Genomic DNA, 19,461 nt, shown 5'->3' on the forward strand with positions numbered 1-19,461 from the left:
CAAGATTGATTCGAGAAATGAATGTAAAGGATGAGGGTGATAATACACCTTTTCTTACAAGAGAAGAGACTGAACAAATGACAGTCATGTTTCGTCGATTGATGATTTATATTATTAACGATTGTCATTTTCAGGGAAATATCAACACAAGATATTGTATAAATAAAATAGTGGATTTTCTTGAAATGAAACCTGAACTTAGGATAAAACATGGAGTTTCTAAAAAGCCAATAAAAAATATATAACCTCTTTTCCAAATAGAAAAATGAATGATTTTACCCATTTGTGAAAATAAGATGAAATTTAACAACCATAAAAATCTTCCAAATTCATTAAGATGTTTTATAGTTGGTTCAAGCAGATGTGGAAAAACCTGCTTACATTTAAAGATGCTCCTTACTCCCAACTTTTTAGATTATAATCATTGAAAATTTTCACAAAGTTAAGTTTTCAACCTGAGTATCAACTACTCTCACAAGGTTTTAATGCTGGTCTTCAAAAAGAAGATATAATTGGTTTATTTAAACTTCAAAACAAACTAAATGATTACAACATTGAAGAGATAATACAACTATTTTGTTATACACAGATATATAAAAAGAAATCAAAGCCGATAACTTGTATTCTTCGTGATAATATGGATGATATACCTTCTCCCCAAGATTTGGATAAATCAAAAAAGAACCTCGTTATCTTTGATGATCGTGTTAATGAGAAACCAAACAGTAATGAGTAGCTACTACACAAGAGGGAGACATTCTTCTTGTAATTGTATTTATCTTAGTCAATCATACTTTCAACTCCCTCGTCGCTCAATAAGAAACAATGCTCATGCTTTTATTTTATTCAAGTTAACTTCAATAGATATAAACAATTTTTAGAGAGACAATTGTTCTACACTATTTAGTAAAAAGGAATTTGGGGATTATATGAAGCACACGACTAAAAAATATAAATACAGTCATGCGCCACTTTAACGACGGGGTTACATTCTGAGAAACGCGTCGTTAAGCGACGTCGTCGTTGTGCGAACATCATTATTTTTTTTTCGTTTTCGTTTTCGTTTTCGTTTTCGAACATCGTACTTACACAAACCTCGACACCGAGGCTATATGGTGTAGCCTATTGCTCCTCGGATACAAACCTGTACAGCATGTTACTGTACTGAATACTGTCGGCAATTGTAACACACATCCAAGAGAGACGGAAGACACGTTAGTTTTACCTTTGTGCTGTTCATGACGGCCATCGGTGTTATTAGCAGCAGCTTACAATCTCCTCTCGCATCGATTATAGAAAGATGAATAAATAGCGTTTGGATTTTATAAATACGTAATCAATGCATCGATGTTATAATTTATAAATGAAGAAACGAGCTCCTGTCAATTGTGATATATATTTTCGGAACAGTGTGATTGTTTTACCAACATGAAAAGCTTCGCTCAAAACAAATTTGTGTTTTAATTTCGACTGTAACAACGATTTATTCGTGGAATTCTTCAATTCATAGGTAATTTACTTGCTCGAAGGTAAACGTGCAAACATTGGTTCAGTTTGAAAGACAATTTTCTTGAATCCCGATTTAGCACGACCCTGATTTTTTTTGCGATGACATTTTATGGACCTCAACGATCGCATTATAACAGGGCCACACTGTCGTTTATTATCATTATGAAGTATTATGTACTGTACAGCGTACATAATTGTAAGTGCTATTTTTATACTACTGGCAGTGCTACGTCGGCGACATCACTTGGCGATAGGAATTTTTCAGCTACATTTTTTTTTCCATTATCTTGCCAAAATGAAGTTTTTGCAAGTTAGTCAGCTTGTATGTTTTTTTTTTTTTGTGTCTGTAATCACGTATAAAAAATTCTGCAGAGCACAGTTATCATTGGAAATTTTTGTAACTTCGCATATTAGAGGACTATAGAGGTCCCTTTCAGCGCACAAAATTTTGAAGGTCAAGGTCAAAGGTCAAGGTCACTGTCGCAAATCAGGGGAGTCGACGAAACCCTTATTTTTTGAGTAATTTTGATCGGATAGTCTTCAAACTTCATGGGAATATAGTTCATGGTCTGGCGCTCAGCTGATTAATTTTTGGTGGCGATTGGCCTTGACCTTCATGGTTAGCGCCTCAGGTCAAACATATTTGACCCCAAGGTCAAATTTTCAAGTTTTAGGAACCATATTGTCTAGTACCTCAAATTGAACACCTCGATGAGTGCTTTCTAGATATGTCAAGCTTGAGACATTGTGACGTCATTTGGTGACGTTATGAGGCAAAAGCATATTTTTCATGGTTACTCTGTAGAACGATTCTCATCGGAATCTCTCGTAGGCAGATATTCCTCAAGGAGTCGCTCCTGGTGGATAGCAGCTCTGTTCACTTCAGTGTGACCTTAAAGAAGTCACACGTGGTCACCTTTTGGCAAGATACGGGTCACCCTGCGGGTGACATTGGTTTATTTTTCTTTTTTTTCAGACCTGGCAGATCCGTCATATATGCGATCCGTTGTTGCCCGGAACGTCGTTAAGCGGCGCATGACTGTATATTGTTACGGATCTGGAAACCATTTGCATTCAACATACAGATGTCCCAAAAGTCAGTTATGTCGTTAAGTACTGTATGTGTGTCTTCAGATCCCCTTCCTTTTGTTTAGTGGGAGAATCAAAGGCATGCATTGCGATTTATTTTAGTTAGGCTATTACATCTAATAAACCATCCCATCTGCATGACCCCTTCGGCCCATCAAGCTCCATCACCACTCGCTGGCTGCTCGTACCTTGACTTGCCGAGAGGGGGTCTCGCGGTTCCAGTTCTCGGCTCCCACGAACGTTGTAACTCTTGTACGATGACCTTCGCGGCACTGACACTGTTATTCGTCGAGAGCGAATCCACGTGGAGGAGTAATTGGGGATTCCTGGCAGACGCAGAGGCCCGTCCCGGAAAGGTGGGCCGGAGGACCCTGTCCAATCAGAGGCTGACAGCGAGGTGCGTTTTCGCCAAGGGCCCCTCCCCGTGGAGAGAGGCCAATAAATCTCCGAGACTCTCTGTAAAAAAGGGTCCGGTCGAGTTTGCTTTCACGGTGGATGGAAGCATTCAGTTTTGTTTCACAGTGGCTGTATTGGGTTCTGGAGTTTCACAGTGGCTGCTACGAGGAGTTTTAAGGAAGGACAGAGCAACCCTGACCTCCCTCCGTGGACCCCGATTGTTCACCACCCAATCTCCGCCACAAACTACGAGTCCCTACGTGCGACAGGGGACCGGACCAACGACCTTTGTCAGGTGCCGCATCACAGAGAACGCCCTTCCTCTGACGGTCAGGTACACCACTGAACTCTGACCCCCAGCTTGTCTCTCTCCACGGCTGCGAGGGTCCAATAAAGACTCTGGGTTTCTTTTCATTTTGTGTGTGTGTGCCTGCGTGTGGGCCCGTCTTGTAAGTAGATCTGAATAAGTGTTTCTGCTCATTGTAAATATTCCTTCTTGCATATTCGCGTTAAGTCTTGCCTTTGTCTTTTTATTATACATAAACATTTGTAGAAATATTCCCAGTCCATTTCTGTCCCTTCTTGAATCGGTCCAGCATGGCTCGGATCTGAGTTTAGGCAGGGTTTTATCCCCGGTAATCCGTTCATTCCAGCCGGCACGGCTTTGGCAGTTTCCGCTCGGCTGCACCCGAACCGGAGTTGGTAGTCGGCAGTTGCAACTCTACCGCAGTCGGTGGAGTGACCCGGTTCGAGCAAGACGTGCCGAGGACGTGGTTTCCCCGGTAGTCGAAATCGCGAAGTTAATTAGGTAAATTGGTTATAGACAAATAGACCCTACGCTACGCGGCTGAGATATTGGCGACCACGGTCGGTTAAACGACCCGCCGGCTCGCGGAATTATCCGAGCGATGGCCTACAATTCCGGGGAGTTTGGTGAGAGACGACGAAAGCTTTCCCCACCTAGTGGTCGTTCTCGCCACCGACCCCCGGCCCACAACAATATTGTTGTGAAGCAAGATGAGATATTTAGGGATATATTTTTTATTTTATAAACAATTACAAATATAAATGGCAACTATTATATATATATATATATATATATATATATATATATATATATATATATATATATATATATATATATATATATATATATATATATGTTGTGGGTAAATCTGCTTCTGGAAAAAAACTTTCATAAATTAAGGTTCTTGAATAGTTCAAATGAAAATATTGTCAATTTTCTAAAAAAAACCACCATGTGATTCGTATTGTATCTACAACAACCAGAGCAATGCGACCAGGAGAGGTAGAAGCCGAAGATTATTGCTTTATTTCAGAAGAGGAACATATGCAATAGAGGAATGAAGGCCAAATATTTGAGGTTTCTCTTGGTACAACAAAACATTCACATTGTAAGAGTGAGTTAAAGAAACTAAAATCTGGTGGTGTTGGGATATTAGAAACTAATCCAGAAGGAATGAGACAAATTATTAAACATCTGAGTGGTAATGGAGTTAAGATTTTATCATTCGGTTTTGATATTGATGAAGAAACTCAACGCAAATGTATGAAAAGCAGAGATACAAGTATTAGTGAAGAAGAAATTACAACTCGTATTAATGTTAATAAAGAATTTGTGGAAATATTTAAAGAAAAGGATTTATTTGAACACATCTACTTTCATGATGAAGAAAAGGAAAATTTCCCTGTTGACCTTTATAATTCAGTGAATGATATTTTCCAATAAATAAATGGATGTGAAAGAAAGAGGAAGAAGATTTAAGGAACATCAAGAGTTGGTTTCAAAAGTTGTAAAACAACAGGAAGACATAAAGAAGAAATGCAGACAGAAACTAACGGGTGAAGAAGCATTTGAAAGAAAACAAGAGAAATTTTTCAAACAACTTTTAAAAACTTCCCAAGAAAAAATTATAGATGCTTCCACAGTTCCCACAATAGAATATAATCCGAAAAAACTTCAAATGTTAAAAGATTTCAGTCAAATGATGGAGGAAGAATTGGAGCATATAGGAGAATTAGAATATGATGACAAAGGATTATTTCAACAACTGGAAGAGTTTAATCCACCCCCTGATTATATTGTGAAGGCTCTTCAAAACAATGAATATTCAGCGGATTCAAAAACCAAAGCACGACTCATTCCAACAGAACAACCAGCAATATTTCATCTTGTTCAAGAAAAGGGATTGATATTGAATGATGAATTAATGTTCTTGAGTTCTGCTCAACCCCTTGTTAAACTAACTCCGAGATTAATGTTTCTTCCAACAAAATATTGAAGACAAGGTTCAACTGTGAGGGATGAATCAAAGTATTTTGATAAATCATTAGATATGGAAAATATGGATGATTGAGTATATATTGATCTGCTGGACTCTCTTAATTAGAGGGTCAATGTATCTGGTAAAAGTAGGAAGAATGAGAAGGAGAAACACATTATTCAGGCTTTGAGTAGGCTTGGTTCAGGTGTTGGTTTTCTTCCAAATGACCCATCACAATTAGTTAATAGACTGTTATTGCTGTTAGGTAGTAAGAAGGCTGGAAATAACAATTGCTTTAATGAAGCATCAACCATTTTAGACCAGTTGATGAATATGAAAATAATTTATAAATGTCAATACAAAGACATGTTATCCCATATTAAATAAGATGAGAAGCACAATCCTAAGTTTTAATTTCACAACAAGCGACCACACATCTTCATTCCCATACCCACTACAACTTGGCACAACAAAAGAATATGAGGCGTCTTTATTGTCTATAGAAACTTATTCTACCTTGTTTAATATCACTGAGAAAAATGACAAGTTTAGTTGTAATCCGGGAAGTGGAGACAAAACGATAACGGTTTCACCCGGAGCATGTGAGATTTTTCAAATATCTTCCGAAATTGCTCGCCTTTTGAAAGAACAGGGTGATAAACCAAAAAATATTGTTATAGATATTCAAAAACATACTTAAAAATCAACTATTGAACTTAAAAATAATTACAAAGTTGATTTCACAATTGATAATTCATTTAGAGAGTTATTGGGTTTCTCCTCAAAAAAGATTGAAACTAATGGAACATTTTATCATGAAAATTTTATTCCAATATCCTTAGGTATAAATTCAGAATTAATTCACTGTGATTTGATTGATGGTGCTTATAATGATGGAATAAGAACAAATACAATATTTTCATTCAGCGCATATTCAACTCCAATTGGTTATAAATTCAATACGGAACCCAAAAATCTGGTTTATCTACCTGTGTCAGAAAAAACCATCTTCAGAGTAAAGTTTAGGATAACCGACCAAGATAATCGCATGATTTATTTTATTGGAGAAATTATATCCATCAGAATTCACCTCCGTGAAGTTTTCCAATAAATAAATATGATGGTTATTGTGAGGAAACACGAGTTGGGAAAATATACAATAATTTCAGGGGATGGGATGTTCCTTTCCCCACACTATAAAGGTGAAGGTATGTATCTTGGGAGAGGATACTATATACCTAAGAGACAAAGGGGTGTAGGACATCAATTTAGGAAAAAAGGAGATAGGATAATTGATAATCTCATAGGTATAGGTTCAACTATTCTTAAACATAAAGACCTAATTGGTTCAACTGCTTCTGCTGTGGGAAATGTAGTGGGTGCTATCAAGAGTGGAAAAGATACCCAAAAGGAATCTCATAAATTGCAGGCAATAAAATAAATTAAGAAAGGCAAAACTCAGTTGTCTCCCCAAGAACGACAGAAAATAATTCAAATACTTGGGTCAGGGTTTCAAAAGTTTTAACATCTTTTTTCCTAAATAAATACAAGTATGGAAGCAATTGATAGTATCCATGATTTGGATGATAACATTGTCATCTCAAACTCTACTAAAGAAGAAGACTACTTCAAGGTAGGCCTAAATGCCATAACTGGAACAGACTTGAATACAAATGGAACAAAAAGTTTTGAAATAAATAATCAACAAACTTATTTGAATCAAGCTAAAAGTTTCTTGTGTAAATTTACATTCACTAAGGCTGCGAATAACACAAACACTACACTCGTAAATGATTTCTTCTGGAAAATGCTTGATAGTGTTCGTTTGTTTATTGGAACACAAGAAGTTTAAGTGGTTGATTATGTCTCTGCTACATCTGAAATGATGAAATTTACACTATATTCATTTCGTGATAGAATGGGAAAGGGAGCTGTCGAAGGTTTTATTCCTGATATGGCAACAGGAAAAAACACAGACTCTGCATATAGTCAAAGAAAAGGAATGTATCATGATGATACAAAAACAGGGAATAGTTTTACTGTGGTAGTTCCTCTTAAAGGTATGATAAAGTTCTGTATGGTCTTAAAACTTAGATTTCAACTGCAAAGGAATGAGAATGAAAATAGATTGCTTTTTGGTGTGGCTAATGCTTTTGCTGCTCAGAATAAATTTGTTATTGATGAAATTACTTGGTATATTAGTGAATATACTCCTCATCTTAAAACAGAAGAGATGTTGAATAGAAGACATAACTCAAAGAAACCACTCAATGTACCATACCTTAAAAGAAGATGCCAACACGTTAAACTGAACCAAACCACTTACACGTGGAATTTGGGTGTTCTGGAAGGAAAGCCACGATATCTGTGGCTGATTTAAAAAAAAAACAGATGGTGCTACTGCTACTGCTACTGCTAAGAATAATGCGTTGAGTGATAATGCTAAGGTGAAACAACTTTGCGTTTCTCAAGATGGAACATTTTATCCACGAGATAGATTGGAAATTAATTGGGGGAAAAAATGATTATGCTGAAGCATACAATTCTTACCAAAAGGTACGTGAAAGCAATGGAAATAAAGAACTCATTTTGGATATGACAGCATTTAAAAGCCTGTATACAATCTATGTGATTGACCTGAGTGCTCAAAAGGAAACTAGAAAGTCTAATCGAGTGGATACTTCCCTATACATTGAAAGAGGAGAGAGTGAAGAAGTTGATACATATTGTTTGCTTTTGGAAGAAACAGAATTACAGATTAATACAGATAATGGTGTTTTGATTAGTCTCACATAATTTTTTTTGATAAATAAATGAGTAGTAAAGTGCCAACTGGGGTATATGTTAATCAAATTAATCTTCATAAACTATCATCTTTTATTCAAAATCAAATGCCTTGTATGATTAACGTTAATCCAATTCAGAGAAAAGGAGCAGTAAGAATTGATGTTTTGCTCACAAGAGAACAGGTGAAAATCTTGAACGATACTGGCTCACTTAAAATTAAAATGTCCAAACCAATGTTGAAGAAATATTCAATAAGAGGGACGAGTGGAGGATTTCTCCCTTTTCTAATTCCTTTATTTGCTGGTTTAAGTGCAGCTAGAGCATTGATAGGTGGTATTTCAGCAGCGGTGAAAACTACCAACGAAAGGAAGGCTCAACTCTGGGCTCAAAAATAATTGGAAAGACATAACAAAGATTGGAGAAACAAATTAGTGGAAGTGGTGTAATTGTAGATTTTGCTGAAAAACTTGAAAGCCTACCTGATAAAGCGAGATTGTTAGTTGGAGATATGCTTTCTTCTATCGCCCAAGCAGGTGTGAAATTAACTAAAAGGGGTAATGGATTATATCTTTCTTATAAATAAATGAGCATTGATGAGTGGTTTAAAGAATTTGGAAAGAAGACAACATCAAATTTCGAACTTATCAAATATTGTAAGAAATAAAAATATTTATAATGTGGTTATTTCTATGAGAGATGAATTAACAAACGTGTCTAAACATACAAAGAATATTATTCTGAACATAGAAGATAATAATGGGAACTGTTCTCATTGGGTTTGTATTTTTAATCATCAAGACAAATATTATTTTGATAGTTATGGTCTTCCACCACCTGTTGAAGTTATAAAATTCTTACAGAATGGTGTTTATCAAACATTTCAAGTCAAAGAATTGAATTCCAAGTGTTGTGGTCAATTATATCTGTATGTGTTATTTGAACTCAACAAAAATAATTTTTTTCATGATATTATATTTAATCTAATATAAATGACTGATGTTGGTAAAGATAGTTCTATCTTTGGCATATCCCAAGAACTGGATATTGATTAAACAAATTATTACACAAAGGCACAGGCTGAATGACAGAAATATAGTATAGCAAAAAATATTAATACGAAAAAAATGTTTATAAATTAATAAATTATCCAAGCCCGATTGACGCGAATGACTTGGTGAGATTAAGTGATTTATCACAATATATATCCTTAAATAAAACCACATTTTGTTAAACAAGTAGAATTTATAACTACAACATCTGGTTCAACAAACCATACACCTTTACTTATTAAATTCAATTATCTTATCTGCTTAGTATTGAATTTTATAAAGAAGGAAGTATAGTTAATATGAGAATAAAGAAATTGGGGTATAATATGTGTGATTTTGGATATAATTGGTCTTTTTCATTAAACTGAGAAGACCTACACGATTTTTATCAGTCTCGTAAAGAAGAATATTATCCTCTGAAATAATCAGGAGATATGTGGAAGCACAATTAGCAAACAACAAATACACAATTTCGGGAATCAGAAATTATATGATGGTGAAGCAATAGTTTTTATGACAAAGAATTAAGGAAATTGGATAATTATACAAAGTCAAGGAGTGCAAACTGATTTAACAACAGGAAGATGGGGTGGTATTAAGTGTCATCATATTAATCTGTCATATATTTCTGATACATAAATGAAAGCAAGAAGGCTTCAATAAAATTATCATTTTTGCACTCAATGATACCTGCAAGAAAAGAGTGTTAGATTTTACATTCCTTATGAATTGGAACTTCGACACGGGCATTTTTCAATGAAGAATTGGCCTTATACTGATATTTAAAAACCCACAAATAGAGATTTGATTAAAATATTAAATAAAAATGAACTTCCAAGGTGATGAAATATAAAACTCTTTTAGAAATCATCAACAAATCTTATTGGTTTCCTATTATGAGAAAAATAATTGTGGATACAAGAGTGTTGCAGAATCCAGATGAATATATGTATGATATTATATGGGGTGAAAGTGGTTCAAGGATAGTAAGGAATGAGGAAGGAGCTGAAGAAACTGAGGCAAGCGAGGAGGAGGAGGAGAGGGAGAAAAAAAGAGAAAGAGGAGAGGGAGAAGAGAGAGGAGGGGGAGAAGAGAGAGAAGGAGGAGAGGGAGAAGAGAGAAAGAGGAGAGGGAGAAGATAGAGAAGGAGGAGGGGGAGAGGGAGGAAAGAGAGAGAATAAATACATGTAAAAATATGGAAACCAGTGAGAGTATAAAAATATCAAAGGTATTCTAGAAAATAAATCAATCTCAATGCACTGAGAAGGACAACAAAGAATTGACAAGTCCATTAGAAATATATGCATCAAAAGTATTAACATCGATTTCATGGAGAAGATTTAAACGAGAACGTGGAGAGAAAGAAGGAAAAGATTATATTATTGATGATGTTGGTGTAATTGACTTTGATTAAAGTTTTACATTTTTTTTCTTAAATAAATGGAGGAGAGAGTGAAGACATTTCTAAGGATTCTTTATGTTTTAAAAATTAAGATTCAAATGTGCATGTTGGAAACTAAAAAGGTTTTCTCACTCTGTCGGAATTTTTCACATAAATAAATGAGTTATTGTCTCAAATGTAAAAAGAAAACTAAGAGTAAAAATATCTCGTATGTTCAAAGTAAAAATAATAGGGTTATACAAAAAGGCACATGTTCGGTGTGTGACTCTAACAAGAGTAAATTCATCACCAAACACAAACGAGGGGGAGATATCCAAAAGTTTTGATCAGGAAGTAAATTTACCACAACTGGAATACCAGGGGAATTACATCCACCATGGTATTCTTTCTGTGGTCCAGGAACAAACTTTAATAAAAGATTAGATGAGGCTGACAATCCTAAACTGTGGAGGAAACCTATCAATACGGTTGATGAAGTGTGCATGAAGCATGATATTGATTGTGGGAATAGCACGATGTTGGAAGAAAAACATGAAGCCAGTAGAGAAATGTTGTACAATTTGTCTCTGATACAAAATCCAACCTTGAGAGAAAAAGTTAATCGGTTCATCGTGAAGAAGATGATCAGTGCTAAATTGAAACTTGGGCTTGGGAATTCAAAAAACTTATAGGCTCTAATGATTTCATTGAGATTGAAGAGCAATTAGCTGATGAATTACTTAAACAAACAATCACAAAGTTTCATAGAAGGAAGGTTTATTCCAAGGAAGTTGATTATATCTGGTCCGCTGATTTAATTGAACTCAATAATGATAAGGGGTACAAATATGCTTTAACCGTTATTGATTTGAGGAGTAGATATGCGTGGGTTATCCCTTTGAAAAACAAAACAGGTAATAACTCTTATGTTAGCTTTCCAACAGATATTCAATAAAAGCAAGAGAAAACCTAAAAAATTGTGGACTGTTGAGGGTACAGAGTTCTACAACAAAACATTACATTACATTACATTACATTATACAGCACCTTTAATGAAGGAAAAGCGGTTGTTATTGAGCGTTTTAATCGCACTTTAAAAGAGAGACTATATAAAAAATTCACTCATCTCGGTTCTCAACAATGGTTGTCCTTAATTCAGGACATTGTAGAAAAGTACAATGATATGATTCATACCTCAACGAAAATTAAACCATCAGAAACATTTACAAAATTAAAATTTGAAAAAGAGGTTAATGTCAGAAAGCCTAAGTTCAAAGTTGGTGATATAGTAGGAATATACAGGTGGAAATCTCATTTTGAAAAAGGTTATACCAAACGATTGACAAATGAACTTTAAAATTTATGTGATGTCGTCAGTACAGTTTCTTGGACTTACAAATTATGTGATTTAAAGGGGGAAGAGATTTTAGGTTCATTTCATTCACAGGAATTACAAAAGACAAAGGTAAATTGAAAAAAAACCCTTGGACTTGCAAATTTTGTGATTTAAAGGGGGAAGAGATTTTAGGTTCATTTTATTCACAGGAATTACAAAAGACAGAGATAAATTGAATTTTTTTGACTCCTTCAACTCCGCCCATTTTGGACTCCGCCCACACAAGCCCCACCCATGCAAACCCCACCCAGACAAACCCCACTCACACAAACCCCACCCATGCAAACCCCACTCACAAAAGCCACATCCACACAAGCCCCACCCACGCAAACCCCACTCACATAAGCCACATATACATCCATCATATCCACCTCATTAGTGATTAGTTTATTTGTTCCCCACACACAACATGTTTATTTAATTAAAAAAATTGCTCCACCCACACAAGCCACATCCACAGAATCTCCATACACACAAGCTCCACCCACACAAGCCCCCCCCACCCACACAAGCCCCACCCACCCACACAAACCCATCCCACACAAGCTCCACTCACACAAGCCCCATCCACACAAGCCCGACCCATCCACACAAGCCCCGCCCATCCACACAAGCCCCACCCACCCACACAAACTCCACGCACCCACACAAGCCCCACACCCCTTCCCCTTGTGCGCCCCCACCTTTGACCCACTACCCCCCTCATCCCACCCCCACTCTTCCCCCCACACACACAGGGAGGGAGAGGGATAAGGGGGGTGGTGGGTCGTTTGGGGAGCGCACCTACCCCCCAACCCTAACCCTAACCCTCCCCAACCCCCCCCCTCCCCCTTACATCTCCTCTATTATTTTTTTTGTGATTCAAAATCAGATAATTATAAGAAAGTTTTTCTGAAAAAAAACGAAATTAAAAACATTGAACAAAATCTTCTTTCACTGGAGTCTGACGGATTGTGATTTTTCATCATTTTCTGTTCAAAGAAAGAGGAAGAACCATTATATTAGGGTATATAAAGATTATATAATGAATAATGATATTAAAAAACATTAAAAACACAAAAGCATTTACCTCCATAAGATTGATTGTAGTGTCAGATTCCTCCAGAAGATTAAGTTGTGTGTTAAGGTTCATCCAGACAGGTGTTTAAACTGAAAAATGAAATAAAATAATGAGTCAACACGAGAGAGAGAGAGAGAGAGAGAGAGAGAGAGAGAGAGAGAGAGAGAGAGAGAGAGAGAGAGAGAGAGAGAGAGAGAGAGAGAGAGAGAGAGAGAGAGAGAGAGAGAGAGAGAGAGAGAGAGAGAGATATATATATATATATATATATATATATATATATATATATATATATATATATATATATATATATATATATATATATTCTCACCTTTGACTCGACTCATTGAAGGTCAGAGGACGTGAGAGGACTTCCTTCCAACCAACAATAATGTCATTCAATTCTCTTCTTAACGATTGAATGTCTTTAAGGATGTCACTCATTTTTTGCCATTCCTCGTGATATTCAATGGCTTCATTTTCCAGATAAGTTATCAACGATGTTCTTATTGGGGACAACCTGTTAGAAAAAAAACATACAATAATTATTGGTTGTATCGTAATTTAATTCTGTATAAAACAACAAATAATGAATTGGTTTAAGGATCTCACCTCTCATCTTGTGAAAACGGTTGATCTGCACGGTTGGAGTAATCATATGAACACTCCATATTCTGAATAAAACGTATTAACTTCGCGTTTGGCAATAAATAGTCCGTGTTGATGACTCGGCTCGGAAATGTGGAAACAATTGGTTTTTTGGGTGTATCTGATAAAGGAAATGACTTCGGGCTTTTGGGGCTTGGTTCGGGTGTGAAGGCTGAAAGATATTTCATCTTTTCTTTCATTTAAAACTTACTTTTAAATATCTTCTTTTGATTAAAAGTTGTTTTTGCTTGCTTTTAGCTAAACTTTGTTCTGTTAGTGTTCTGATGATTTAAGATATAACCATGAATTGTATTTGGAAACATGGGCCAAGTAAAAACACTGCACAGAATACTTCCTCATTTCCACGGCATGACTGTGCTCTTCAAGGCACTTCCCAATTTTACAGAACCGAAGGAGGGATAGTGAACTTCCCTTTCTTTCGTGCTTGAAGAGATAAAGTGAATATACTCGATGGAAATGAATGTTATAAGAAAAATTAAGTTATTCCCTAAAGTAGAACATGGACAAATATTCGTTTGTTCGCTCTTTGAGTATAATGAAAATATGAAAGGGAAGAAGTGCTTTAATCAGTAAGTCTCAATCTTTCATAGTCTCAATTTTACATTTGCTTGTATGGGAGAGGGAGGAAATGAGTCTCCCATTTTGAGATTTTGGGGCCTGGGTCAGAAAGTTTTTCCCTTTTCCCCCATTCATTTGAATGGGCGTCCCAGAAACGCCATTTATCATCTACTTCCATCCCTCCAAATGAAATCATGGATTTCTTACAAAAAACTTATCGTAAAAGGCGTGTGAAAATTAGCAATTTCTTCGCTGATACTTGCGCCTTCATTATCGGTGCTCAGGGTGTTGTACAACAATCTGCAACCCTTCATGTTTCCGATAACTCGCTTAAAAGACTGAAAAGGTATCTTGTTACTGCAAGGAAAGAATTAAACCTGTAATCGATGTTGCTGCTTATGTCTTCATGAACATAGACAGTTTGAATATTATTGGTGGATGCAGTCAGCTGTGTCAGTTGCAGACTGTGCAATTAGCCAGGAAGGAAAAAAATTGATATCCTCTTATTACAAGACACTCATGCCACTCCAGACTGTATGGCTGATTGGCAGCAACAGCTGAATGGCGCTTGTTTTTTTTAGTAATACAGATTCTGTGAGTGCGGGTATTGCTTTTTTGTTCGTCCACGTTTGTCTGTCTCTCCCCCTATTTGTAAATAAATAATCCCAGGAAATCTCGCCTCTGTAGAGCTTAAATACAATCAGAAACGATGTATTTTTGTTAATGTCTATGCTCCAAGTGACAGTACAGAAAGAGGGGCTTTTTTAATGATTCCTTTCATTTCTTGCAACACATATCTTCTGATACCTTGTTGTGCCTAGCGGGGGACTTTAATTGTACTTTGAACCCAACTGTACATCGGAACAATTCAGAGCCACATCCATCATCAAGTAGGCCTCTTTCCAATATTATATCATGTGAATTTAACGATATATGGAGACAACAACACCCGAACCGACAACAATTTAGCTGGTGTCGAGTTTTACTAAATCATCTTTCATTTGCTCAACTTGATAAATTTTACATTCCGAACTCTGCTATCAATCTTGTGACACAAACAGATATTGTTCCTTCTGGTTTCTCTGACCATTCCTGAGAAAAACTGTGCTTGTCACTTCCTGGTTTGAAACACCACACATTGTATTGGTGTTTTAATACTTCCCTTCCCTTCAAGACCCTCTTTTCAAGTCATCCTTCAAGGGTTTTTGGGAGATGGTTTTGTATCGACATCAGTTTCTAAACCTCTGTCAGTGGTGGGACGATGCGAATGCGCAAATCAGTGTCTTCTGCTGTCGAAGTACACAATTATGTATTGACATCTTGAGACAAGAGATTCTTCGACCACAGGGAGGGGCTGAGGACCTCAGTGATGATTACGCATCCAGCGAAGAGCACCGCCCCAACCTGTCCTGAGAAGAACACCGCTTCTACGCGTCCCGAGAAGAACACCGCCTCTACGCGTCCCAAAACGAACACTGCCCTGACGCGTCCCAAGAAGAACACCGCCCCGACGCGTCCCGAGACGAACACCGCCCCTACGCGTCCCGAGACGAAAACCGCCCCGATGCGTCCCGAGAGGAACACCGCCCCGACGCGCCCCAAGACGAACACCACCATGACGCGTCCCGAGACAAACACCGCCCCGATGCATCCCGAGAGGAACACCGCCCCAACGCGCCCCGAGACGAACACCGCCCCGACGCGTCCTGAGACGAACACCGCCCCGACGCGTCCCGAGACGAACACCGCCCCGACACGTCCCGAGACGAGCACCGCCCAGATGCGTCCCGAGACGAGCAACGCCCCTACGCGTCCCAAGATGAGCACCGCCCCTGCGCGTCCCGAGACGAGCACCGACCACACGCGTCCCGAGACGAGCACCGCCCAGATGCGACCCGAGAGGAGCACCGCCCAGACCCGTCCCGAGACTAGCACTGCCCGGACAGGCCCACGGATGAGCAATGCCTGGCCGCTCCCACGGAAGAGCACTACTCGAGCACTTCCAGGGACAAGCACCTCCCAGGTGCGTCCAAGGACGAGCACCACCCGGACGCATCCTTCGACGAGCACCGCCCGGACGCATCCTGCGACGAGCACCGCCCGGACGCGTCCAGGGACGAGCACTGCCCGGACGCGTCCAAGGACGAGCTCCTCCCGGTCGCGTCGAAGGACGAGCACCGCCAGGACGCGTCCAGCGACGAGCGCCGTCCGGACGCTCCGACGGATGAGCACTGCTCGGTTGCGTCCAAGGACAAGCACTGCCCAGGTACGTCCAGGCACGAGCACCACCTAGACGCGTCCAGGGATGAGCACCGCCTGGACGCGTCCAAGGACGAGCACTGCCCCTTCGCCTTCAGTGATGAGCACCTCCCGGATGCATCCAAAGACGAGCACCGCCCACATGCATCCACGGACGAGCATCGCCCAGGGAGGAGCACCACTCCGACGCATCCAGCGACGAGCACCACCCAGACCCGTATAGGGACGAGCAATGACCGGACGCGTCCAGCGTCGAGCAGTTACCGGACACAACCAGCGATGAGCACTGCCCGGATGTGTCCAGGGACGAGCACCGCCACTACGCCTCCAGCGTTGAGCACTGTCCGGATGCATTCCGAGACGAGCACCGCCTAGACGATTCTCGAAACGAGAACCGCCCAGATGCGTCCAGGGTCAAGCACCGCCCACATGCGTCCAGGGACAAGCATCGCCCGGATGCGTCCCGAGACGAGCACCGCCCAGTCGCTTTCCGAAACGAGCACCGCCCAGATGCGTCCAGGGACGAGCCCTGCCCACATGCGTCCACGGACGAGCACCACCCAGGTACAAGCATCGCCCGGGCGCATCCAGGGACGAGCACCGCCCGGACGTGTCCAGGGACGAGCACCGCCCACATGCATCCAGGGACGAGCACTGCTTTGGGACGAGCATCGCCCGGCGCATCCAGGGACGAGCATCGCCCGGACGCGTCCAAATACGAGCACTGACCAGACGCGTCCAGGGACGAGCAGAGCCCAGCCACGTCCAGGGACAACCACCGCCCGGAAGCGTCCAGGGATGAGCACCACTCCTACGCGTCCAGCGACGAGCACCGCCTGGACGCGTCCAAGGACGACCACTGCCCCTTTGCCTTCAGCGATGAGCACCTCCCGGATGCGTACAGGGAGCAGCACCGCCCAGACGCATCCAGGGAAGAGCACCGCCCCTACGCCTCCACGATGAGCACTCTCCGGATGCGTCCCGAGATGAGCACTGCCCAGACGCTTCCCGAGACGAGCACCACCAAGATGCGTCCACGGACGAGCACCACCCAGGGACAAGCATCGCCCGGGCGCATCCACAGACGAGTACCACCCAGGGATGAGCACCGCCCAGACGCGTCCACGGACGAGCACCGCCGAGCGTGTCCAGGAATGAGCACCGCCTGGATGCATCCAGGGACGATTACCACTGGACGTGTCCTGGGACGAGCACCGCCCACATGCGTCCATGGACGAGCACCGCCCAGGGACAAGCATCGTCCGAGCGCATCCAGGGATGAGCATCGCCAGGACGCATCCAGAGACGAGTTCCGATCGGACGAGCACCGACCGGACGAGCACCGACCAGACCACCCACACAACCCACCTGGAAAGGGTTTTATTCCCTACCTACCCAAAATATAACTTTGTTGATTTCGAGAAAGCATTTGACAGCTTCCACCGAGACAGCTTCTGGGGCATACTACAAATGTATGGAATCCCACAGCACATAGTCAAAGTGATTAAGAGCTTCTACGCCAACTTCTTTTGCAGAGTGGGGAACAGTAACCACACATTCCAGGTGAAGACAGGAGTCTGACAAGGATGTGTGATGTCGGTGCTACTCTTCAATATTGCTATTGAACTGGGTGATGCGTCGGACAACCAAAGACCAAGCAAGAGGCATATGATGGATCCTCTTCTCAGCATTGGAAGACCTTGATTTTGCTGATGACTTGGCTCTGGTCTCCCACACTCACAAGAACATGCAAGAAAAAAACATCCCGTCTCAGTGACTTTGCACAACAAATTGGCCTGAAGATAAACCAGAAAAAATCTGAAGTAATGGCACTAAACATCCAAAACCCTTTGCCAATCCAAGTGAATGGAAACGATCTTCCATTAACTGAGGAGTTCACTTATCTTGGTAGCACAGTCAGACACGATGGTGGAACACACAATGACATCAAGAACCGGCTAAACAAGGCAAGGAATGTTTTCAGAATGCTAAACAATGTATGGAGATCCCAGCAGTACAACACCAAGACCAAGCAGAAGTTATACCAGAGCTGTGTCCTCTCCACCCTCTTATATGGCTCGGAATGCTGGAGAATGACGGTAAGCGACATCAATCAGCTGTCAGTCTTCCATACTAAGAACCTGAGAAGAATCCTTGGAATATTTTGGCCACACACCATATCTAACCAAGATCTCCTTGCTCAATGCCAACAAGAGAGCATGGACACCATCATCATGAGAAGGGGCTGGAACTGGATTGGCCATATACTGAGAAGAGAACCAGACAGCATCCCAAGAATAGCCCTGCACTGGACACCGGAAGGGAAAAGGAAAAGAGTGAGATCCAAAACCACTTGGCGTCGAACTGCAGAGGAGGAAATGAAAACTATGGACCTGACCTGGGGTAGTGTCCAGAAGCTAGCCCAGAACAGACAGGTGTGGAGGACCTTCGTTGCTGCCCGACATGCCAGGAGGCATAATGGGCAGTAAGTAAGTAAGTAAGTACCCCAAAATATGTTGCAGATATCCAATGGAAATTAGTTCACTGGGCTTTACCCTTTAATATTTTACTGAACCGTTTCTCAGCCTCTAATTCGAACCTTTGCCCTTTCTGTGCGTCCATTGAAACATTACATCATATATATATATACCTTGAATGTAAACGCCTGAAACCCTTCTTTAATCTTCTCCAACAAATTTTTAATAAACTTAATTTTCCATTTAATCAGAATGTTTTTATCCTTGGTCTTACTGGCCCCTCTTCCTTTAAGAAAGTAGTTTTAGCAAATTTTACTCGTGTACTTGGTCAAGCTAAGTTTGCAATTTACAAGCCCAGGAAGGCAAAAACAGAGAATGTTGCTGTTACCTCTCATAATTTATTACTTACTTTTAAAGCTCTTGTGAGCACAACATTAAAACTTGAACACTGTTTTTATAAAATGAACAATAATTTACGACTTTTTGAGGAAAAATGGCCACTCAAAGATGCCATCTGTGAACTTGTTGACGGCTCCTTCATGATTTTCC

The 19,461-nt window shown here is 40.3% G+C and overlaps 1 protein-coding gene and 1 pseudogene across 2 annotated transcripts in view; one reads left to right on the forward strand and one right to left on the reverse strand.

Moving 5' to 3' along the window:
- LOC147029491 (uncharacterized) overlaps positions 1 to 19,461 on the forward strand; it is a 210,977-nt pseudogene that overhangs the window by 27,916 nt on the left and 163,600 nt on the right. The window lies entirely within an intron of this gene.
- The window catches only part of STEAP4 (STEAP4 metalloreductase), an 86,716-nt gene continuing 79,979 nt past the window's right edge, over positions 12,725 to 19,461 (reverse strand). The window contains exons 5-7 of the transcript XR_015055686.1: positions 13,281 to 13,469; positions 12,962 to 13,041; positions 12,725 to 12,863 (exon numbers count right to left, since the gene is read on the reverse strand). The gene's annotated coding sequence lies outside the window, so the exon portion shown is untranslated. The remainder of the gene's footprint in view (positions 12,864 to 12,961; positions 13,042 to 13,280; positions 13,470 to 19,461) is intronic.

Source organism: Eptatretus burgeri, chromosome 3 (assembly GCF_056783735.1).
Source record: "Eptatretus burgeri isolate ZD-2024b chromosome 3, Ebu_testis_v1, whole genome shotgun sequence".
In the NCBI taxonomy this organism is placed as follows: domain Eukaryota; kingdom Metazoa; phylum Chordata; class Myxini; order Myxiniformes; family Myxinidae; genus Eptatretus; species Eptatretus burgeri.